General features: G+C 63.0%; 6 non-coding genes across 6 annotated transcripts; all 6 read left to right on the forward strand.

The window, feature by feature from the left end:
* Positions 1-831: 831 nt before the first annotated feature.
* On the forward strand, positions 832-950 carry LOC142876618 (5S ribosomal RNA). Its single transcript, XR_012923518.1, has one exon. It is a non-coding gene; the product is annotated as a 5S ribosomal RNA (ribosomal RNA).
* A 3,771-nt stretch (positions 951-4,721) lies between these two features.
* LOC142876549 (5S ribosomal RNA) lies at positions 4,722-4,840 on the forward strand. The gene has a single exon (XR_012923450.1). It is a non-coding gene; the product is annotated as a 5S ribosomal RNA (ribosomal RNA).
* A 3,772-nt stretch (positions 4,841-8,612) lies between these two features.
* Positions 8,613-8,731, forward strand: LOC142876550 (5S ribosomal RNA). The gene has a single exon (XR_012923451.1). It is a non-coding gene; the product is annotated as a 5S ribosomal RNA (ribosomal RNA).
* A 3,777-nt stretch (positions 8,732-12,508) lies between these two features.
* On the forward strand, positions 12,509-12,627 carry LOC142876551 (5S ribosomal RNA). The gene has a single exon (XR_012923452.1). It is a non-coding gene; the product is annotated as a 5S ribosomal RNA (ribosomal RNA).
* Positions 12,628-16,404: 3,777 nt separating this feature from the next.
* LOC142876552 (5S ribosomal RNA) lies at positions 16,405-16,523 on the forward strand. The gene has a single exon (XR_012923453.1). It is a non-coding gene; the product is annotated as a 5S ribosomal RNA (ribosomal RNA).
* Positions 16,524-20,293: 3,770 nt separating this feature from the next.
* Positions 20,294-20,412, forward strand: LOC142876553 (5S ribosomal RNA). Its single transcript, XR_012923454.1, has one exon. It is a non-coding gene; the product is annotated as a 5S ribosomal RNA (ribosomal RNA).
* The last annotated feature ends 1,996 nt before the right edge of the window (positions 20,413-22,408 follow it).

A 22,408-nucleotide genomic window follows, 5' to 3' on the forward strand; every position in this document is an offset into this window, starting at 1 on the left:
CCTCACAGATGGATTAGGAAACTCTTTCCGGTGCACTCATTAGTGAAATGACCTCCAGGAAGCTGGAATCCAATATCTAATGGCCGATTTTTAGCGAGTCCACACGCCAGGGTGGTCGGGGTCCAATGCAGCCCCGGCCAGGCCCAGGCCCCTTGGACTGGGCCACAGGAGGACACGGAGGAGGGTCCCGGCCCCCACGAAGCGGTGCCGGCAGTTCTCCACGGGCTTGGGCGTTTTCCAGAGGTAGGAGATGGAGGGGACTGATTTCTTCAGCGCCCCCCAAACCACGCCACCCCACCCCACCCATGGGACACATCCCCAGAGAGAGACGCCCCATACACTGGCTGTGCCCCAGCCCTGGCCCGGGGGAATAGGCGGCAGCCCACCCACAGGGCGAGGGGGGGGGCGCAGCTGAAAGGGGTTGTGGGGGAGGGCGGCCCCTGGCTGGGGTCAAAGGGCGAGCGTCCCGCGCGTGCGCAGTCAGCGGCAGCGACGCGCTGGGGGTGGGCAGCGGGTAGGTGAAGGAGGCCGGGCGAGGAGACGAGGGGGGCTGGGAGGGCTCCACCTTGGCGAGTCCAGCCGTGGAGGCGCATCTTGTGTGAGTGTGAGTGAGTGTGAGTGTGTGTGTGTGTGTATAGAGAGACAGCCCCCCACCCCGCCCCGCCCCGCCCCGCCCCGCCCATCACCCCCGTCCCTGGGAGCCAGCGGGACCCGGCCGGCGAACTCAACCGGCCCGGCCCGGCCCGGCGCGGGGCCTGGGGCGGGAGGCGGCGGCGGGGAAGCCCAGAGAGGCTCGGCTTCTCGAGCGGGGCAGGGGCGCCCTCCGCCGCCGTCTTGGGCCACACCACCCTGAACGCCCCCGATCTCGTCTGGTCTCGGAAGCTAAGCAGGGTCGGGCCTGGTTAGTACTTGGATGGGAGACCGCCTGGGAATACCGGGTGCCACAGGCTGCTGCTTTTTTTTTTTTTTTTTTTCTTGCCTCTTGTTCTGTCCCCTTTCTGGGAGCGCGGCGGCGGCCCGGGGTGGGGGTCACCCCCACCCTCAGCGCCCGCGCGGTGCCTGGCGCCCCAGCCCGCACCGTGGGGCCTCCTCTTGTCCCAAGCCGCGACACCGCCGCCACGCGGCAGCATGCGTGGCTTCTGGACTGTCAGGTCTCAGACCAAAGGTCTGCTCTGTGGGAACCGACACGCTGGAGGAAACCTTGAGAGTCTGAGAGGGGAGGGAGTTCCAGAAGAAGGCCAGGATGTCATTTTGAGGGAGTATGTGACCAGAACTCGTCCCGTTGCTTTTGGGGTTCTATGGGCTACACGCAGGAATCTTTGGTGGTGGCACCTGATGTTGGGGGATCCGGAGTCACACCCAGACCTGCTCCACAGGCCTCCTTTTACTTTTCTCTTCGGATTCATTATTTTTAAAAAGTGTCTCTTACCTCTAGGATTGCATTTTCTTTTCTCTCTCTTTTCAAGCAGATGATGGGAGTACAAGTATTCAGGTGACATGTGTTGCCCGTGCCGCCCTCCCCCCTGTGTTCTTTTTTTTTTTTTTTTTTGAGACAGAGTCTCGTTTTGCTGCCCAGGCTAGAGTGAGTGCCATGGCGTCAGCCTAGCTCACAGCAACCTCAATCTCCGGGCTCAAGCAATCCTGCTGCCTCAGCCTCCCGAGTAGTTGGGACTACAGGCATGCACCACCACGCCCGGCTGTGTTTTTCTCTATATATTAGTTGGCCAATTAATTTCTTTCTATTTTTAGTAGAGACGGGGTCTCGCTCTTGCTCAGGCTGGTTTCGAACTCCTGACCTGGAGCAATCCGCCCGCCTCGGCCTCCCAGAGAGCTAGGATTACAGGCGTGAGCCACCGCGCCCGGCCCCCCCTGTGTTCTTATTCATATACCTCTCATGTTGTTCCAGCGTATTGTGGGGGTACCAATGTTAAGGTCGGGTGCCTTGCCCTCTCCAAGCCTCCCCCCTCGGGTCAGAGCTTCAAGTGCGCCCATCCCCCAGTCGGTGCGCACCCACCCCATGCCTAATGGATGTGTATGCCCCTCCCCTCCCCCCACCCGCCCAACACCCACCCGATGAAGGTGATTCCTCTCTGTCCACTTAGGCGTCCATCCGTTCGTACCAATTTGCTGGTGAGCGCGCTCACGTGGTGCTCGTGTGTCCATTCTTGGGATACTTGGCTTCCTGGAACGGGTTCCAGCTCTGGCCAGGAGAACACGAGAGGCGCCCTCTCACCGCTGCTCCTCACAGCCGAATGGCACTCCGTGGTGTCCATGCGCCACATTTTATTGATGCACTCCTGGATGGATGGGCACTCGGGTCGCTTCCACGTCTTTGGGATTGTGAATTGTGCCCTAACTGTAACCCTAACCCTTACCCAGCCCGTCTCCTCTGCCCCTGCCTGACGCACTCCTCCCCGGCCAGGCCCGTCACTGTCCTGGGCCCCCGCCTGACCGGCTCCTCCCCGCCCGGCCGGTCACCGTCCTCTGCCCCTGCCTGACACGCTCCTTCCCGCCCGGCCTCTCACCGTCCTCGGCCCCTGCCTGACCGGCTCCTCCGTCGCCTGGGCCTTCCAAGGGCTTGGTGTGGATGCTGCTTCCAGGAAGCCCTCCAGAAACCCGGCAGCAGGGTGGCCGCAGCAGTCTCCAGCAGCCGTCCCTAAGTCGCGTGAGTGCGGGGGACGTGCCCCCGCTGTGCCGCGGGGGCCCAGCCTGGTGTCTTCCCTGAGGCCCTGCGGCTGCCGGCTGGGCTGCCGCTCCCCGCAAGGGGAGAGCCGCGGAGGTGGGGACCGCCTCCTGATGGGGACGTACACGCAGCTCTCCACGTCGGATTCCGGGGCTCTCTGTCCTGCCCGAAGGCCCAGCTGGCCTGCGGGTCCTTAGAGTGGCAAAAACCTCCGAAAACTGAGACTGAGGGTCCGGTGGGTGTCTGCACTTTTGTGCTGGGCACCCCAGGGAGGCCCGGGGGCTGGCTGGACAACGTGGTCTGCTGGGCGGGGGGGGGGGTTGGAGGAGCAACTGATGCCCTTTGCACTTTGGGTAGCAAGAGTCTGAGGTGTCTCTGAGCCCTGTGCCCTGTGGGGGCGGGGCGGGGGGGAGGAGGAGGAGGAGGAGGAGGAGGTGGGAAGGGCCGGGGCCTGCAGTCCTGTTCCCGGGGTGGCACGGCAAGTGGCTTCTTCCACAGGCTGCTTGGCCTGGGCTCCCTGCACCTGGGCCTTTGGAGGACCGGCCCTGTGCTTGCCAACACTTCCTGCAGGAACCCAGAGCTGGGAGGTGGCATCTCTCAGCCCTGGGTCGGGCAGAGCCCCAGCGGGCCATGCCCACAACCTCTCTCAGCACCGGTCCCCCAGAAGGCTCCTTTGGGACCAGGATTCTCTTGCGGTGACTCTTTAAGGTCTGGCCCCTGGATGGAGGGGCACCAGGAGTAGAGGAGCAGGAAGGGGAAGGGGGTGGCCATGCGAGGGGACACTTTGAGGCCAAGTCCCAGCTTCAGCCTGATCCTCCTGGGAACCCCGCTCTGAGACAAGGAGCCGGGCTTCGCATTCCCACAGCAGCCAGTCGTGGGCTGAGGACACCTGGGGCGTTGGGAACTCCCTGGCTTCTCCTTGGTTTAACATCTAGAGCTGCTTGCGAATCGCGCCGCCACACACACCCGAGCGCAGGTGTCTTCCGCACAGACTGCGGGCCTCGCTCTTCTGAATGCCGCTAGCTCGCCACCCACCCACGGGTGAACCTGGTCAGGGTGCTTTCTCTCAGGGGCAGACTCTTTTCCGGGCGGGCTACCGGTGTCTCTGTTTGCTCGTTTCTTTCTTCCATTTCGGGAAAGTCTTCCTTGCTGGGTGTGGAAATCTCCTATGCCTTCCCTCGCCTATTCTGTCAGCTTTAAAATTCTCTTTCAGTTGCCACCCTCACAGATGGATTAGGAAACTCTTTCCGGTGCACTCATTAGTGAAATGACCTCCAGGAAGCTGGAATCCAATATCTAATGGCCGATTTTTAGCGAGTCCACACGCCAGGGTGGTCGGGGTCCAATGCAGCCCCGGCCAGGCCCAGGCCCGTTGGACTGGGCCACAGGAGGACACGGAGGAGGGTCCCGGCCCCCACGAAGCGGTGCCGGCAGTTCTCCACGGGCTTGGGCGTTTTCCAGAGGTAGGAGATGGAGGGGACTGATTTCTTCAGCGCCCCCCAAACCACGCCACCCCACCCCACCCATGGGACACATCCCCAGAGAGAGACGCCCCATACACTGGCTGTGCCCCAGCCCTGGCCCGGGGGTATAGGCGGCAGCCCACCCACAGGGCGAGGGGGGGGGCGCAGCTGAAAGGGGTTGTGGGGGAGGGCGGCCCCTGGCTGGGGTCAAAGGGCGAGCGTCCCGCGCGTGCGCAGTCAGCGGCAGCGACGCGCTGGGGGTGGGCAGCGGGTAGGTGAAGGAGGCCGGGCGAGGAGACGAGGGGGGCTGGGAGGGCTCCACCTTGGCGAGTCCAGCCGTGGAGGCGCATCTTGTGTGAGTGTGAGTGAGTGTGAGTGTGTGTGTGTGTGTAGAGAGAGACAGCCCCCCACCCCGCCCCGCCCCGCCCCGCCCCGCCCATCACCCCCGTCCCTGGGAGCCCGCGGGACCCGGCCGGCCCGGCCCCGCCCGGCGCGGGGCCTGGGGCGGGAGGCGGCGGCGGGGAAGCCCAGAGAGGCTCGGCTTCTCGAGCGGGGCAGGGGCGCCCTCCGCCGCCGTCTAGGGCCACACCACCCTGAACGCCCCCGATCTCGTCTGGTCTCGGAAGCTAAGCAGGGTCGGGCCTGGTTAGTACTTGGATGGGAGACCGCCTGGGAATACCGGGTGCCACAGGCTGCTGCTTTTTTTTTTTTTTTTTTTTCTTGCCTCTTGTTCTGTCCCCTTTCTGGGAGCGCGGCGGCGGCCCGGGGTGGGGGTCACCCCCACCCTCAGCGCCCGCGCGGTGCCTGGCGCCCCAGCCCGCACCTTGGGGCCTCCTCTTGTCCCAAGCCGCGACACCGCCGCCACGCGGCAGCATGCGTGGCTTCTGGACTGTCAGGTCTCAGACCAAAGGTCTGCTCTGTGGGAACCGACACGCTGGAGGAAACCTTGAGAGTCTGAGAGGGGAGGGAGTTCCAGAAGAAGGCCAGGATGTCATTTTGAGGGAGTATGTGACCAGAACTCGTCCCGTTGCTTTTGGGGTTCTATGGGCTACACGCAGGAATCTTTGGTGGTGGCACCTGATGTTGGGGGATCCGGAGTCACACCCAGACCTGCTCCACAGGCCTCCTTTTACTTTTCTCTTCGGATTCATTATTTTTAAAAAGTGTCTCTTACCTCTAGGATTGCATTTTCTTTTCTCTCTCTTTTCAAGCAGATGATGGGAGTACAAGTATTCAGGTGACATGTGTTGCCTGTGCCGCCCTCCCCCCTGTGTTCTTTTTTTTTTTTTTTTTTGAGACAGAGTCTCGTTTTGCTGCCCAGGCTAGAGTGAGTGCCATGGCGTCAGCCTAGCTCACAGCAACCTCAATCTCCGGGCTCAAGCAATCCTGCTGCCTCAGCCTCCCGAGTAGTTGGGACTACAGGCATGCACCACCACGCCCGGCTGTGTTTTTCTCTATATATTAGTTGGCCAATTAATTTCTTTCTATTTTTAGTAGAGACGGGGTCTCGCTCTTGCTCAGGCTGGTTTCGAACTCCTGACCTGGAGCAATCCGCCCGCCTCGGCCTCCCAGAGAGCTAGGATTACAGGCGTGAGCCACCGCGCCCGGCCCCCCCTGTGTTCTTATTCATATACCTCTCATGTTGTTCCAGCGTATTGTGGGGGTACCAATGTTAAGGTCGGGTGCCTTGCCCTCTCCAAGCCTCCCCCCTCGGGTCAGAGCTTCAAGTGCGCCCATCCCCCAGTCGGTGCGTACCCACCCCATGCCTAATGGATGTGTATGCCCCTCCCCTCCCCCCACCCGCCCGCCCGACACCCACCCGATGAAGGTGATTCCTCTCTGTCCACTTAGGCGTCCATCCGTTCGTACCAATTTGCTGGTGAGCGCGCTCACGTGGTGCTCGTGTGTCCATTCTTGGGATACTTGGCTTCCTGGAACGGGTTCCAGCTCTGGCCAGGAGAACACGAGAGGCGCCCTCTCACCGCTGCTCCTCACAGCCGAATGGCACTCCGTGGTGTCCACACGCCACATTTTATTGATGCACTCCTGGATGGATGGGCACTCGGGTCGCTTCCACGTCTTTGGGATTGTGAATTGTGCCCTAACTGTAACCCTAACCCTTACCCAGCCCGTCTCCTCTGCCCCTGCCTGACGCACTCCTCCCCGGCCAGGCCCGTCACTGTCCTGGGCCCCCGCCTGACCGGCTCCTCCCCGCCCGGCCGGTCACCGTCCTCTGCCCCTGCCTGACACGCTCCTTCCCGCCCGGCCTCTCACCGTCCTCGGCCCCTGCCTGACCGGCTCCTCCGTCGCCTGGGCCTTCCAAGGGCTTGGTGTGGATGCTGCTTCCAGGAAGCCCTCCAGAAACCCGGCAGCAGGGTGGCCGCAGCAGTCTCCAGCAGCCGTCCCTAAGTCGCGTGAGTGCGGGGGACGTGCCCCCGCTGTGCCGCGGGGGCCCAGCCTGGTGTCTTCCCTGAGGCCCTGCGGCTGCCGGCTGGGCTGCCGCTCCCCGCAAGGGGAGAGCCGCGGAGGTGGGGACCGCCTCCTGATGGGGACGTACACGCAGCTCTCCACGTCGGATTCCGGGGCTCTCTGTCCTGCCCGAAGGCCCAGCTGGCCTGCGGGTCTTTAGAGTGGCAAAAACCTCCGAAAACTGAGACTGAGGGTCCGGTGGGTGTCTGCACTTTTGTGCTGGGCACCCCAGGGAGGCCCGGGGGCTGGCTGGACAACGTGGTCTGCTGGGCGGGGGGGGGGTTTGGAGGAGCAACTGATGCCCTTTGCACTTTGGGTAGCAAGAGTCTGAGGTGTCTCTGAGCCCTGTGCCCTGTGGGGGCGGGGCGGGGGGGAGGAGGAGGAGGAGGAGGAGGAGGTGGGAAGGGCCGGGGCCTGCAGTCCTGTTCCCGGGGTGGCACGGCAAGTGGCTTCTTCCACAGGCTGCTTGGCCTGGGCTCCCTGCACCTGGGCCTTTGGAGGACCGGCCCTGTGCTTGCCAACACTTCCTGCAGGGACCCAGAGCTGGGAGGTGGCATCTCTCAGCCCTGGGTCGGGCAGAGCCCCAGCGGGCCATGCCCACAACCTCTCTCAGCACCGGTCCCCCAGAAGGCTCCTTTGGGACCAGGATTCTCTTGCGGTGACTCTTTAAGGTCTGGCCCCTGGATGGAGGGGCACCAGGAGTAGAGGAGCAGGAAGGGGAAGGGGGTGGCCATGCGAGGGGACACTTTGAGGCCAAGTCCCAGCTTCAGCCTGATCCTCCTGGGAACCCCGCTCTGAGACAAGGAGCCGGGCTTCGCATTCCCACAGCAGCCAGTCGTGGGCTGAGGACACCTGGGGCGTTGGGAACTCCCTGGCTTCTCCTTGGTTTAACATCTAGAGCTGCTTGTGAATCGCGCCGCCACACACACCCGAGCGCAGGTGTCTTCCGCACAGACTGCGGGCCTCGCTCTTCTGAATGCCGCTAGCTCGCCACCCACCCACGGGTGAACCTGGTCAGGGTGCTTTCTCTCAGGGGCAGACTCTTTTCCGGGCGGGCTACCGGTGTCTCTGTTTGCTCGTTTCTTTCTTCCATTTCGGGAAAGTCTTCCTTGCTGGGTGTGGAAATCTCCTATGCCTTCCCTCGCCTATTCTGTCAGCTTTAAAATTCTCCTTCAGTTGCCACCCTGACAGATGGATTAGGAAACTCTTTCCGGTGCACTCATTAGTGAAATGACCTCCAGGAAGCTGGAATCCAATATCTAATGGCCGATTTTTAGCGAGTCCACACGCCAGGGTGGTCGGGGTCCAATGCAGCCCCGGCCAGGCCCAGGCCCGTTGGACTGGGCCACAGGAGGACACGGAGGAGGGTCCCGGCCCCCACGAAGCGGTGCCGGCAGTTCTCCACGGGCTTGGGCGTTTTCCAGAGGTAGGAGATGGAGGGGACTGATTTCTTCAGCGCCCCCCAAACCACGCCACCCCACCCCACCCATGGGACACATCCCCAGAGAGAGACGCCCCATACACTGGCTGTGCCCCAGCCCTGGCCCGGGGGAATAGGCGGCAGCCCACCCACAGGGCGAGGGGGGGGGCGCAGCTGAAAGGGTTTGTGGGGGAGGGCGGCCCCTGGCTGGGGTCAAAGGGCGAGCGTCCCGCGCGTGCGCAGTCAGCGGCAGCGACGCGCTGGGGGTGGGCAGCGGGTAGGTGAAGGAGGCCGGGCGAGGAGACGAGGGGGGCTGGGAGGGCTCCACCTTGGCGAGTCCAGCCGTGGAGGCGCATCTTGTGTGAGTGTGAGTGAGTGTGAGTGTGTGTGTGTGTGTATAGAGAGACAGCCCCCCACCCCGCCCCGCCCCGCCCCGCCCATCACCCCCGTCCCTGGGAGCCCGCGGGACCCGGCCGGCCCGGGCCCCGCCCGGCGCGGGGCCTGGGGCGGGAGGCGGCGGCGGGGAAGCCCAGAGAGGCTCGGCTTCTCGAGCGGGGCAGGGGCGCCCTCCGCCGCCGTCTAGGGCCACACCACCCTGAACGCCCCCGATCTCGTCTGGTCTCGGAAGCTAAGCAGGGTCGGGCCTGGTTAGTACTTGGATGGGAGACCGCCTGGGAATACCGGGTGCCACAGGCTGCTGCTTTTTTTTTTTTTTTTTTTCTTGCCTCTTGTTCTGTCCCCTTTCTGGGAGCGCGGCGGCGGCCCGGGGTGGGGGTCACCCCCACCCTCAGCGCCCGCGCGGTGCCTGGCGCCCCAGCCCGCACCGTGGGGCCTCCTCTTGTCCCAAGCCGCGACACCGCCGCCACGCGGCAGCATGCGTGGCTTCTGGACTGTCAGGTCTCAGACCAAAGGTCTGCTCTGTGGGAACCGACACGCTGGAGGAAACCTTGAGAGTCTGAGAGGGGAGGGAGTTCCAGAAGAAGGCCAGGATGTCATTTTGAGGGAGTATGTGACCAGAACTCATCCCGTTGCTTTTGGGGTTCTATGGGCTACACGCAGGAATCTTTGGTGGTGGCACCTGATGTTGGGGGATCCGGAGTCACACCCAGACCTGCTCCACAGGCCTCCTTTTACTTTTCTCTTCGGATTCATTATTTTTAAAAAGTGTCTCTTACCTCTAGGATTGCATTTTCTTTTCTCTCTCTTTTCAAGCAGATGATGGGAGTACAAGTATTCAGGTGACATGTGTTGCCCGTGCCGCCCTCCCCCCTGTGTTCTTTTTTTTTTTTTTTTTTTGAGACAGAGTCTCGTTTTGCTGCCCAGGCTAGAGTGAGTGCCATGGCGTCAGCCTAGCTCACAGCAACCTCAATCTCCGGGCTCAAGCAATCCTGCTGCCTCAGCCTCCCGAGTAGTTGGGACTACAGGCATGCACCACCACGCCCGGCTGTGTTTTTCTCTATATATTAGTTGGCCAATTAATTTCTTTCTATTTTTAGTAGAGACGGGGTCTCGCTCTTGCTCAGGCTGGTTTCGAACTCCTGACCTGGAGCAATCCGCCCGCCTCGGCCTCCCAGAGAGCTAGGATTACAGGCGTGAGCCACCGCGCCCGGCCCCCCCTGTGTTCTTATTCATATACCTCTCATGTTGTTCCAGCGTATTGTGGGGGTACCAATGTTAAGGTCGGGTGCCTTGCCCTCTCCAAGCCTCCCCCCTCGGGTCAGAGCTTCAAGTGCGCCCATCCCCCAGTCGGTGCGCACCCACCCCATGCCTAATGGATGTGTATGCCCCTCCCCTCCCCCCACCCGCCCGCCCGACACCCACCCGATGAAGGTGATTCCTCTCTGTCCACTTAGGCGTCCATCCGTTCGTACCAATTTGCTGGTGAGCGCGCTCACGTGGTGCTCGTGTGTCCATTCTTGGGATACTTGGCTTACTGGAACGGGTTCCAGCTCTGGCCAGGAGAACACGAGAGGCGCCCTCTCACCGCTGCTCCTCACAGCCGAATGGCACTCCGTGGTGTCCACGCGCCACATTTTATTGATGCACTCCTGGATGGATGGGCACTCGGGTCGCTTCCACGTCTTTGGGATTGTGAATTGTGCCCTAACTGTAACCCTAACCCTTACCCAGCCCGTCTCCTCTGCCCCTGCCTGACGCACTCCTCCCCGGCCAGGCCCGTCACTGTCCTGGGCCCCCGCCTGACCGGCTCCTCCCCGCCCGGCCGGTCACCGTCCTCTGCCCCTGCCTGACACGCTCCTTCCCGCCCGGCCTCTCACCGTCCTCGGCCCCTGCCTGACCGGCTCCTCCGTCGCCTGGGCCTTCCAAGGGCTTGGTGTGGATGCTGCTTCCAGGAAGCCCTCCAGAAACCCGGCAGCAGGGTGGCCGCAGCAGTCTCCAGCAGCCGTCCCTAAGTCGCGTGAGTGCGGGGGACGTGCCCCCGCTGTGCCGCGGGGGCCCAGCCTGGTGTCTTCCCTGAGGCCCTGCGGCTGCCGGCTGGGCTGCCGCTCCCCGCAAGGGGAGAGCCGCGGAGGTGGGGACCGCCTCCTGATGGGGACGTACACGCAGCTCTCCACGTCGGATTCCGGGGCTCTCTGTCCTGCCCGAAGGCCCAGCTGGCCTGCGGGTCCTTAGAGTGGCAAAAACCTCCGAAAACTGAGACTGAGGGTCCGGTGGGTGTCTGCACTTTTGTGCTGGGCACCCCAGGGAGGCCCGGGGGCTGGCTGGACAACGTGGTCTGCTGGGCGGGGGGGGGGGGTTGGAGGAGCAACTGATGCCCTTTGCACTTTGGGTAGCAAGAGTCTGAGGTGTCTCTGAGCCCTGTGCCCTGTGGGGGCGGGGCGGGGGGGAGGAGGAGGAGGAGGAGGAGGAGGTGGGAAGGGCCGGGGCCTGCAGTCCTGTTCCCGGGGTGGCACGGCAAGTGGCTTCTTCCACAGGCTGCTTGGCCTGGGCTCCCTGCACCTGGGCCTTTGGAGGACCGGCCCTGTGCTTGCCAACACTTCCTGCAGGGACCCAGAGCTGGGAGGTGGCATCTCTCAGCCCTGGGTCGGGCAGAGCCCCAGCGGGCCATGCCCACAACCTCTCTCAGCACCGGTCCCCCAGAAGGCTCCTTTGGGACCAGGATTCTCTTGCGGTGACTCTTTAAGGTCTGGCCCCTGGATGGAGGGGCACCAGGAGTAGAGGAGCAGGAAGGGGAAGGGGGTGGCCATGCGAGGGGACACTTTGAGGCCAAGTCCCAGCTTCAGCCTGATCCTCCTGGGAACCCCGCTCTGAGACAAGGAGCCGGGCTTCGCATTCCCACAGCAGCCAGTCGTGGGCTGAGGACACCTGGGGCGTTGGGAACTCCCTGGCTTCTCCTTGGTTTAACATCTAGAGCTGCTTGTGAATCGCGCCGCCACACACACCCGAGCGCAGGTGTCTTCCGCACAGACTGCGGGCCTCGCTCTTCTGAATGCCGCTAGCTCGCCACCCACCCACGGGTTAACCTGGTCAGGGTGCTTTCTCTCAGGGGCAGACTCTTTTCCGGGCGGGCTACCGGTGTCTCTGTTTGCTCGTTTCTTTCTTCCATTTCGGGAAAGTCTTCCTTGCTGGGTGTGGAAATCTCCTATGCCTTCCCTCGCCTATTCTGTCAGCTTTAAAATTCTCTTTCAGTTGCCACCCTCACAGATGGATTAGGAAACTCTTTCCGGTGCACTCATTAGTGAAATGACCTCCAGGAAGCTGGAATCCAATATCTAATGGCCGATTTTTAGCGAGTCCACACGCCAGGGTGGTCGGGGTCCAATGCAGCCCCGGCCAGGCCCAGGTCCGTTGGACTGGGCCACAGGAGGACACGGAGGAGGGTCCCGGCCCCCACGAAGCGGTGCCGGCAGTTCTCCACGGGCTTGGGCGTTTTCCAGAGGTAGGAGATGGAGGGGACTGATTTCTTCAGCGCCCCCCAAACCACGCCACCCCACCCCACCCATGGGACACATCCCCAGAGAGAGACGCCCCATACACTGGCTGTGCCCCAGCCCTGGCCCGGGGGTATAGGCGGCAGCCCACCCACAGGGCGAGGGGGGGGGCGCAGCTGAAAGGGGTTGTGGGGGAGGGCGGCCCCTGGCTGGGGTCAAAGGGCGAGCGTCCCGCGCGTGCGCAGTCAGCGGCAGCGACGCGCTGGGGGTGGGCAGCGGGTAGGTGAAGGAGGCCGGGCGAGGAGACGAGGGGGGCTGGGAGGGCTCCACCTTGGCGAGTCCAGCCGTGGAGGCGCATCTTGTGTGAGTGTGAGTGAGTGTGAGTGTGTGTGTGTGTGTATAGAGAGACAGCCCCCCACCCCGCCCCGCCCCGCCCCGCCCCGCCCATCACCCCCGTCCCTGGGAGCCCGCGGGACCCGGCCGGCCCGGCCCCGCCCGGCGCGGGGCCTGGGGCGGGAGGCGGCGGCGGGGAAGACCAGAGAGGCTCGGCTTCTCGAGCGGGGCAGGGGCGCCCTCCGCCGCCGTCTAGGGCCACACCACCCTGAACGCCCCCGATCTCGTCTGGTCTCGGAAGCTAAGCAGGGTCGGGCCTGGTTAGTACTTGGATGGGAGACCGCCTGGGAATACCGGGTGCCACAGGCTGCTGCTTTTTTTTTTTTTTTTTTTTCTTGCCTCTTGTTCTGTCCCCTTTCTGGGAGCGCGGCGGCGGCCCGGGGTGGGGGTCACCCCCACCCTCAGCGCCCGCGCGGTGCCTGGCGCCCCAGCCCGCACCTTGGGGCCTCCTCTTGTCCCAAGCCGCGACACCGCCGCCACGCGGCAGCATGCGTGGCTTCTGGACTGTCAGGTCTCAGACCAAAGGTCTGCTCTGTGGGAACCGACACGCTGGAGGAAACCTTGAGAGTCTGAGAGGGGAGGGAGTTCCAGAAGAAGGCCAGGATGTCATTTTGAGGGAGTATGTGACCAGAACTCGTCCCGTTGCTTTTGGGGTTCTATGGGCTACACGCAGGAATCTTTGGTGGTGGCACCTGATGTTGGGGGATCCGGAGTCACACCCAGACCTGCTCCACAGGCCTCCTTTTACTTTTCTCTTCGGATTCATTATTTTTAAAAAGTGTCTCTTACCTCTAGGATTGCATTTTCTTTTCTCTCTCTTTTCAAGCAGATGATGGGAGTACAAGTATTCAGGTGACATGTGTTGCCCGTGCCGCCCTCCCCCCTGTGTTCTTTTTTTTTTTTTTTTTTGAGACAGAGTCTCGTTTTGCTGCCCAGGCTAGAGTGAGTGCCATGGCGTCAGCCTAGCTCACAGCAACCTCAATCTCCGGGCTCAAGCAATCCTGCTGCCTCAGCCTCCCGAGTAGTTGGGACTACAGGCATGCACCACCACGCCCGGCTGTGTTTTTCTCTATATATTAGTTGGCCAATTAATTTCTTTCTATTTTTAGTAGAGACGGGGTCTCGCTCTTGCTCAGGCTGGTTTCGAACTCCTGACCTGGAGCAATCCGCCCGCCTCGGCCTCCCAGAGAGCTAGGATTACAGGCGTGAGCCACCGCGCCCGGCCCCCCCTGTGTTCTTATTCATATACCTCTCATGTTGTTCCAGCGTATTGTGGGGGTACCAATGTTAAGGTCGGGTGCCTTGCCCTCTCCAAGCCTCCCCCCTCGGGTCAGAGCTTCAAGTGCGCCCATCCCCCAGTCGGTGCGCACCCACCCCATGCCTAATGGATGTGTATGCCCCTCCCCTCCCCCCACCCGCCCGCCCGACACCCACCCGATGAAGGTGATTCCTCTCTGTCCACTTAGGCGTCCATCCGTTCGTACCAATTTGCTGGTGAGCGCGCTCACGTGGTGCTCGTGTGTCCATTCTTGGGATACTTGGCTTCCTGGAACGGGTTCCAGCTCTGGCCAGGAGAACACGAGAGGCGCCCTCTCACCGCTGCTCCTCACAGCCGAATGGCACTCCGTGGTGTCCACACGCCACATTTTATTGATGCACTCCTGGATGGATGGGCACTCGGGTCGCTTCCACGTCTTTGGGATTGTGAATTGTGCCCTAACTGTAACCCTAACCCTTACCCAGCCCGTCTCCTCTGCCCCTGCCTGACGCACTCCTCCCCGGCCAGGCCCGTCACTGTCCTGGGCCCCCGCCTGACCGGCTCCTCCCCGCCCGGCCGGTCACCGTCCTCTGCCCCTGCCTGACACGCTCCTTCCCGCCCGGCCTCTCACCGTCCTCGGCCCCTGCCTGACCGGCTCCTCCGTCGCCTGGGCCTTCCAAGGGCTTGGTGTGGATGCTGCTTCCAGGAAGCCCTCCAGAAACCCGGCAGCAGGGTGGCCGCAGCAGTCTCCAGCAGCCGTCCCTAAGTCGCGTGAGTGCGGGGGACGTGCCCCCGCTGTGCCGCGGGGGCCCAGCCTGGTGTCTTCCCTGAGGCCCTGCGGCTGCCGGCTGGGCTGCCGCTCCCCGCAAGGGGAGAGCCGCGGAGGTGGGGACCGCCTCCTGATGGGGACGTACACGCAGCTCTCCACGTCGGATTCCGGGGCTCTCTGTCCTGCCCGAAGGCCCAGCTGGCCTGCGGGTCTTTAGAGTGGCAAAAACCTCCGAAAACTGAGACTGAGGGTCCGGTGGGTGTCTGCACTTTTGTGCTGGGCACCCCAGGGAGGCCCGGGGGCTGGCTGGACAACGTGGTCTGCTGGGCGGGGGGGGAGTTTGGAGGAGCAACTGATGCCCTTTGCACTTTGGGTAGCAAGAGTCTGAGGTGTCTCTGAGCCCTGTGCCCTGTGGGGGCGGGGCGGGGGGGAGGAGGAGGAGGAGGAGGAGGAGGTGGGAAGGGCCGGGGCCTGCAGTCCTGTTCCCGGGGTGGCACGGCAAGTGGCTTCTTCCACAGGCTGCTTGGCCTGGGCTCCCTGCACCTGGGCCTTTGGAGGACCGGCCCTGTGCTTGCCAACACTTCCTGCAGGGACCCAGAGCTGGGAGGTGGCATCTCTCAGCCCTGGGTCGGGCAGAGCCCCAGCGGGCCATGCCCACAACCTCTCTCAGCACCGGTCCCCCAGAAGGCTCCTTTGGGACCAGGATTCTCTTGCGGTGACTCTTTAAGGTCTGGCCCCTGGATGGAGGGGCACCAGGAGTAGAGGAGCAGGAAGGGGAAGGGGGTGGCCATGCGAGGGGACACTTTGAGGCCAAGTCCCAGCTTCAGCCTGATCCTCCTGGGAACCCCGCTCTGAGACAAGGAGCCGGGCTTCGCATTCCCACAGCAGCCAGTCGTGGGCTGAGGACACCTGGGGCGTTGGGAACTCCCTGGCTTCTCCTTGGTTTAACATCTAGAGCTGCTTGTGAATCGCGCCGCCACACACACCCGAGCGCAGGTGTCTTCCGCACAGACTGCGGGCCTCGCTCTTCTGAATGCCGCTAGCTCGCCACCCACCCACGGGTGAACCTGGTCAGGGTGCTTTCTCTCAGGGGCAGACTCTTTTCCGGGCGGGCTACCGGTGTCTCTGTTTGCTCGTTTCTTTCTTCCATTTCGGGAAAGTCTTCCTTGCTGGGTGTGGAAATCTCCTATGCCTTCCCTCGCCTATTCTGTCAGCTTTAAAATTCTCCTTCAGTTGCCACCCTGACAGATGGATTAGGAAACTCTTTCCGGTGCACTCATTAGTGAAATGACCTCCAGGAAGCTGGAATCCAATATCTAATGGCCGATTTTTAGCGAGTCCACACGCCAGGGTGGTCGGGGTCCAATGCAGCCCCGGCCAGGCCCAGGCCCGTTGGACTGGGCCACAGGAGGACACGGAGGAGGGTCCCGGCCCCCACGAAGCGGTGCCGGCAGTTCTCCACGGGCTTGGGCGTTTTCCAGAGGTAGGAGATGGAGGGGACTGATTTCTTCAGCGCCCCCCAAACCACGCCACCCCACCCCACCCATGGGACACATCCCCAGAGAGAGACGCCCCATACACTGGCTGTGCCCCAGCCCTGGCCCGGGGGAATAGGCGGCAGCCCACCCACAGGGCGAGGGGGGGGGCGCAGCTGAAAGGGGTTGTGGGGGAGGGCGGCCCCTGGCTGGGGTCAAAGGGCGAGCGTCCCGCGCGTGCGCAGTCAGCGGCAGCGACGCGCTGGGGGTGGGCAGCGGGTAGGTGAAGGAGGCCGGGCGAGGAGACGAGGGGGGCTGGGAGGGCTCCACCTTGGCGAGTCCAGCCGTGGAGGCGCATCTTGTGTGAGTGTGAGTGAGTGTGAGTGTGTGTGTGTGTGTATAGAGAGACAGCCCCCCACCCCGCCCCGCCCCGCCCCGCCCCGCCCATCACCCCCGTCCCTGGGAGCCCGCGGGACCCGGCCGGCCCGGGCCCCGCCCGGCGCGGGGCCTGGGGCGGGAGGCGGCGGCGGGGAAGCCCAGAGAGGCTCGGCTTCTCGAGCGGGGCAGGGGCGCCCTCCGCCGCCGTCTAGGGCCACACCACCCTGAACGCCCCCGATCTCGTCTGGTCTCGGAAGCTAAGCAGGGTCGGGCCTGGTTAGTACTTGGATGGGAGACCGCCTGGGAATACCGGGTGCCACAGGCTGCTGCTTTTTTTTTTTTTTTTTTTCTTGCCTCTTGTTCTGTCCCCTTTCTGGGAGCGCGGCGGCGGCCCGGGGTGGGGGTCACCCCCACCCTCAGCGCCCGCGCGGTGCCTGGCGCCCCAGCCCGCACCGTGGGGCCTCCTCTTGTCCCAAGCCGCGACACCGCCGCCACGCGGCAGCATGCGTGGCTTCTGGACTGTCAGGTCTCAGACCAAAGGTCTGCTCTGTGGGAACCGACACGCTGGAGGAAACCTTGAGAGTCTGAGAGGGGAGGGAGTTCCAGAAGAAGGCCAGGATGTCATTTTGAGGGAGTATGTGACCAGAACTCGTCCCGTTGCTTTTGGGGTTCTATGGGCTACACGCAGGAATCTTTGGTGGTGGCACCTGATGTTGGGGGATCCGGAGTCACACCCAGACCTGCTCCACAGGCCTCCTTTTACTTTTCTCTTCGGATTCATTATTTTTAAAAAGTGTCTCTTACCTCTAGGATTGCATTTTCTTTTCTCTCTCTTTTCAAGCAGATGATGGGAGTACAAGTATTCAGGTGACATGTGTTGCCCGTGCCGCCCTCCCCCCTGTGTTCTTTTTTTTTTTTTTTTTTGAGACAGAGTCTCGTTTTGCTGCCCAGGCTAGAGTGAGTGCCATGGCGTCAGCCTAGCTCACAGCAACCTCAATCTCCGGGCTCAAGCAATCCTGCTGCCTCAGCCTCCCGAGTAGTTGGGACTACAGGCATGCACCACCACGCCCGGCTGTGTTTTTCTCTATATATTAGTTGGCCAATTAATTTCTTTCTATTTTTAGTAGAGACGGGGTCTCGCTCTTGCTCAGGCTGGTTTCGAACTCCTGACCTGGAGCAATCCGCCCGCCTCGGCCTCCCAGAGAGCTAGGATTACAGGCGTGAGCCACCGCGCCCGGCCCCCCCTGTGTTCTTATTCATATACCTCTCATGTTGTTCCAGCGTATTGTGGGGGTACCAATGTTAAGGTCGGGTGCCTTGCCCTCTCCAAGCCTCCCCCCTCGGGTCAGAGCTTCAAGTGCGCCCATCCCCCAGTCGGTGCGCACCCACCCCATGCCTAATGGATGTGTATGCCCCTCCCCTCCCCCCACCCGCCCGCCCGACACCCACCCGATGAAGGTGATTCCTCTCTGTCCACTTAGGCGTCCATCCGTTCGTACCAATTTGCTGGTGAGCGCGCTCACGTGGTGCTCGTGTGTCCATTCTTGGGATACTTGGCTTCCTGGAACGGGTTCCAGCTCTGGCCAGGAGAACACGAGAGGCGCCCTCTCACCGCTGCTCCTCACAGCTGAATGGCACTCCGTGGTGTCCACACGCCACATTTTATTGATGCACTCCTGGATGGATGGGCACTCGGGTCGCTTCCACGTCTTTGGGATTGTGAATTGTGCCCTAACTGTAACCCTAACCCTTACCCAGCCCGTCTCCTCTGCCCCTGCCTGACGCACTCCTCCCCGGCCAGGCCCGTCACTGTCCTGGGCCCCCGCCTGACCGGCTCCTCCCCGCCCGGCCGGTCACCGTCCTCTGCCCCTGCCTGACACGCTCCTTCCCGCCCGGCCTCTCACCGTCCTCGGCCCCTGCCTGACCGGCTCCTCCGTCGCCTGGGCCTTCCAAGGGCTTGGTGTGGATGCTGCTTCCAGGAAGCCCTCCAGAAACCCGGCAGCAGGGTGGCCGCAGCAGTCTCCAGCAGCCGTCCCTAAGTCGCGTGAGTGCGGGGGACGTGCCCCCGCTGTGCCGCGGGGGCCCAGCCTGGTGTCTTCCCTGAGGCCCTGCGGCTGCCGGCTGGGCTGCCGCTCCCCGCAAGGGGAGAGCCGCGGAGGTGGGGACCGCCTCCTGATGGGGACGTACACGCAGCTCTCCACGTCGGATTCCGGGGCTCTCTGTCCTGCCCGAAGGCCCAGCTGGCCTGCGGGTCTTTAGAGTGGCAAAAACCTCCGAAAACTGAGACTGAGGGTCCGGTGGGTGTCTGCACTTTTGTGCTGGGCACCCCAGGGAGGCCCGGGGGCTGGCTGGACAACGTGGTCTGCTGGGCGGGGGGGGAGTTTGGAGGAGCAACTGATGCCCTTTGCACTTTGGGTAGCAAGAGTCTGAGGTGTCTCTGAGCCCTGTGCCCTGTGGGGGCGGGGCGGGGGGGAGGAGGAGGAGGAGGAGGAGGAGGTGGGAAGGGCCGGGGCCTGCAGTCCTGTTCCCGGGGTGGCACGGCAAGTGGCTTCTTCCACAGGCTGCTTGGCCTGGGCTCCCTGCACCTGGGCCTTTGGAGGACCGGCCCTGTGCTTGCCAACACTTCCTGCAGGGACCCAGAGCTGGGAGGTGGCATCTCTCAGCCCTGGGTCGGGCAGAGCCCCAGCGGGCCATGCCCACAACCTCTCTCAGCACCGGTCCCCCAGAAGGCTCCTTTGGGACCAGGATTCTCTTGCGGTGACTCTTTAAGGTCTGGCCCCTGGATGGAGGGGCACCAGGAGTAGAGGAGCAGGAAGGGGAAGGGGGTGGCCATGCGAGGGGACACTTTGAGGCCAAGTCCCAGCTTCAGCCTGATCCTCCTGGGAACCCCGCTCTGAGACAAGGAGCCGGGCTTCGCATTCCCACAGCAGCCAGTCGTGGGCTGAGGACACCTGGGGCGTTGGGAACTCCCTGGCTTCTCCTTGGTTTAACATCTAGAGCTGCTTGTGAATCGCGCCGCCACACACACCCGAGCGCAGGTGTCTTCCGCACAGACTGCGGGCCTCGCTCTTCTGAATGCCGCTAGCTCGCCACCCACCCACGGGTTAACCTGGTCAGGGTGCTTTCTCTCAGGGGCAGACTCTTTTCCGGGCGGGCTACCGGTGTCTCTGTTTGCTCGTTTCTTTCTTCCATTTCGGGAAAGTCTTCCTTGCTGGGTGTGGAAATCTCCTATGCCTTCCCTCGCCTATTCTGTCAGCTTTAAAATTCTCTTTCAGTTGCCACCCTCACAGATGGATTAGGAAACTCTTTCCGGTGCACTCATTAGTGAAATGACCTCCAGGAAGCTGGAATCCAATATCTAATGGCCGATTTTTAGCGAGTCCACACGCCAGGGTGGTCGGGGTCCAATGCAGCCCCGGCCAGGCCCAGGTCCGTTGGACTGGGCCACAGGAGGACACGGAGGAGGGTCCCGGCCCCCACGAAGCGGTGCCGGCAGTTCTCCACGGGCTTGGGCGTTTTCCAGAGGTAGGAGATGGAGGGGACTGATTTCTTCAGCGCCCCCCAAACCACGCCACCCCACCCCACCCATGGGACACATCCCCAGAGAGAGACGCCCCATACACTGGCTGTGCCCCAGCCCTGGCCCGGGGGTATAGGCGGCAGCCCACCCACAGGGCGAGGGGGGGGGCGCAGCTGAAAGGGGTTGTGGGGGAGGGCGGCCCCTGGCTGGGGTCAAAGGGCGAGCGTCCCGCGCGTGCGCAGTCAGCGGCAGCGACGCGCTGGGGGTGGGCAGCGGGTAGGTGAAGGAGGCCGGGCGAGGAGACGAGGGGGGCTGGGAGGGCTCCACCTTGGCGAGTCCAGCCGTGGAGGCGCATCTTGTGTGAGTGTGAGTGAGTGTGAGTGTGTGTGTGTGTGTATAGAGAGACAGCCCCCCACCCCGCCCCGCCCCGCCCCGCCCATCACCCCCGTCCCTGGGAGCCCGCGGGACCCGGCCGGCCCGGCCCCGCCCGGCGCGGGGCCTGGGGCGGGAGGCGGCGGCGGGGAAGACCAGAGAGGCTCGGCTTCTCGAGCGGGGCAGGGGCGCCCTCCGCCGCCGTCTAGGGCCACACCACCCTGAACGCCCCCGATCTCGTCTGGTCTCGGAAGCTAAGCAGGGTCGGGCCTGGTTAGTACTTGGATGGGAGACCGCCTGGGAATACCGGGTGCCACAGGCTGCTGCTTTTTTTTTTTTTTTTTTTTCTTGCCTCTTGTTCTGTCCCCTTTCTGGGAGCGCGGCGGCGGCCCGGGGTGGGGGTCACCCCCACCCTCAGCGCCCGCGCGGTGCCTGGCGCCCCAGCCCGCACCTTGGGGCCTCCTCTTGTCCCAAGCCGCGACACCGCCGCCACGCGGCAGCATGCGTGGCTTCTGGACTGTCAGGTCTCAGACCAAAGGTCTGCTCTGTGGGAACCGACACGCTGGAGGAAACCTTGAGAGTCTGAGAGGGGAGGGAGTTCCAGAAGAAGGCCAGGATGTCATTTTGAGGGAGTATGTGACCAGAACTCGTCCCGTTGCTTTTGGGGTTCTATGGGCTACACGCAGGAATCTTTGGTGGTGGCACCTGATGTTGGGGGATCCGGAGTCACACCCAGACCTGCTCCACAGGCCTCCTTTTACTTTTCTCTTCGGATTCATTATTTTTAAAAAGTGTCTCTTACCTCTAGGATTGCATTTTCTTTTCTCTCTCTTTTCAAGCAGATGATGGGAGTACAAGTATTCAGGTGACATGTGTTGCCCGTGCCGCCCTCCCCCCTGTGTTCTTTTTTTTTTTTTTTTTTGAGACAGAGTCTCGTTTTGCTGCCCAGGCTAGAGTGAGTGCCATGGCGTCAGCCTAGCTCACAGCAACCTCAATCTCCGGGCTCAAGCAATCCTGCTGCCTCAGCCTCCCGAGTAGTTGGGACTACAGGCATGCACCACCACGCCCGGCTGTGTTTTTCTCTATATATTAGTTGGCCAATTAATTTCTTTCTATTTTTAGTAGAGACGGGGTCTCGCTCTTGCTCAGGCTGGTTTCGAACTCCTGACCTGGAGCAATCCGCCCGCCTCGGCCTCCCAGAGAGCTAGGATTACAGGCGTGAGCCACCGCGCCCGGCCCCCCCTGTGTTCTTATTCATATACCTCTCATGTTGTTCCAGCGTATTGTGGGGGTACCAATGTTAAGGTCGGGTGCCTTGCCCTCTCCAAGCCTCCCCCCTCGGGTCAGAGCTTCAAGTGCGCCCATCCCCCAGTCGGTGCGCACCCACCCCATGCCTAATGGATGTGTATGCCCCTCCCCTCCCCCCACCCGCCCGCCCGACACCCACCCGATGAAGGTGATTCCTCTCTGTCCACTTAGGCGTCCATCCGTTCGTACCAATTTGCTGGTGAGCGCGCTCACGTGGTGCTCGTGTGTCCATTCTTGGGATACTTGGCTTCCTGGAACGGGTTCCAGCTCTGGCCAGGAGAACACGAGAGGCGCCCTCTCACCGCTGCTCCTCACAGCCGAATGGCACTCCGTGGTGTCCACACGCCACATTTTATTGATGCACTCCTGGATGGATGGGCACTCGGGTCGCTTCCACGTCTTTGGGATTGTGAATTGTGCCCTAACTGTAACCCTAACCCTTACCCAGCCCGTCTCCTCTGCCCCTGCCTGACGCACTCCTCCCCGGCCAGGCCCGTCACTGTCCTGGGCCCCCGCCTGACCGGCTCCTCCCCGCCCGGCCGGTCACCGTCCTCTGCCCCTGCCTGACACGCTCCTTCCCGCCCGGCCTCTCACCGTCCTCGGCCCCTGCCTGACCGGCTCCTCCGTCGCCTGGGCCTTCCAAGGGCTTGGTGTGGATGCTGCTTCCAGGAAGCCCTCCAGAAACCCGGCAGCAGGGTGGCCGCAGCAGTCTCCAGCAGCCGTCCCTAAGTCGCGTGAGTGCGGGGGACGTGCCCCCGCTGTGCCGCGGGGGCCCAGCCTGGTGTCTTCCCTGAGGCCCTGCGGCTGCCGGCTGGGCTGCCGCTCCCCGCAAGGGGAGAGCCGCGGAGGTGGGGACCGCCTCCTGATGGGGACGTACACGCAGCTCTCCACGTCGGATTCCGGGGCTCTCTGTCCTGCCCGAAGGCCCAGCTGGCCTGCGGGTCTTTAGAGTGGCAAAAACCTCCGAAAACTGAGACTGAGGGTCCGGTGGGTGTCTGCACTTTTGTGCT

This window comes from Microcebus murinus, chromosome 15, assembly GCF_040939455.1.
Source record: "Microcebus murinus isolate Inina chromosome 15, M.murinus_Inina_mat1.0, whole genome shotgun sequence".
NCBI lineage: Eukaryota > Metazoa > Chordata > Mammalia > Primates > Cheirogaleidae > Microcebus > Microcebus murinus.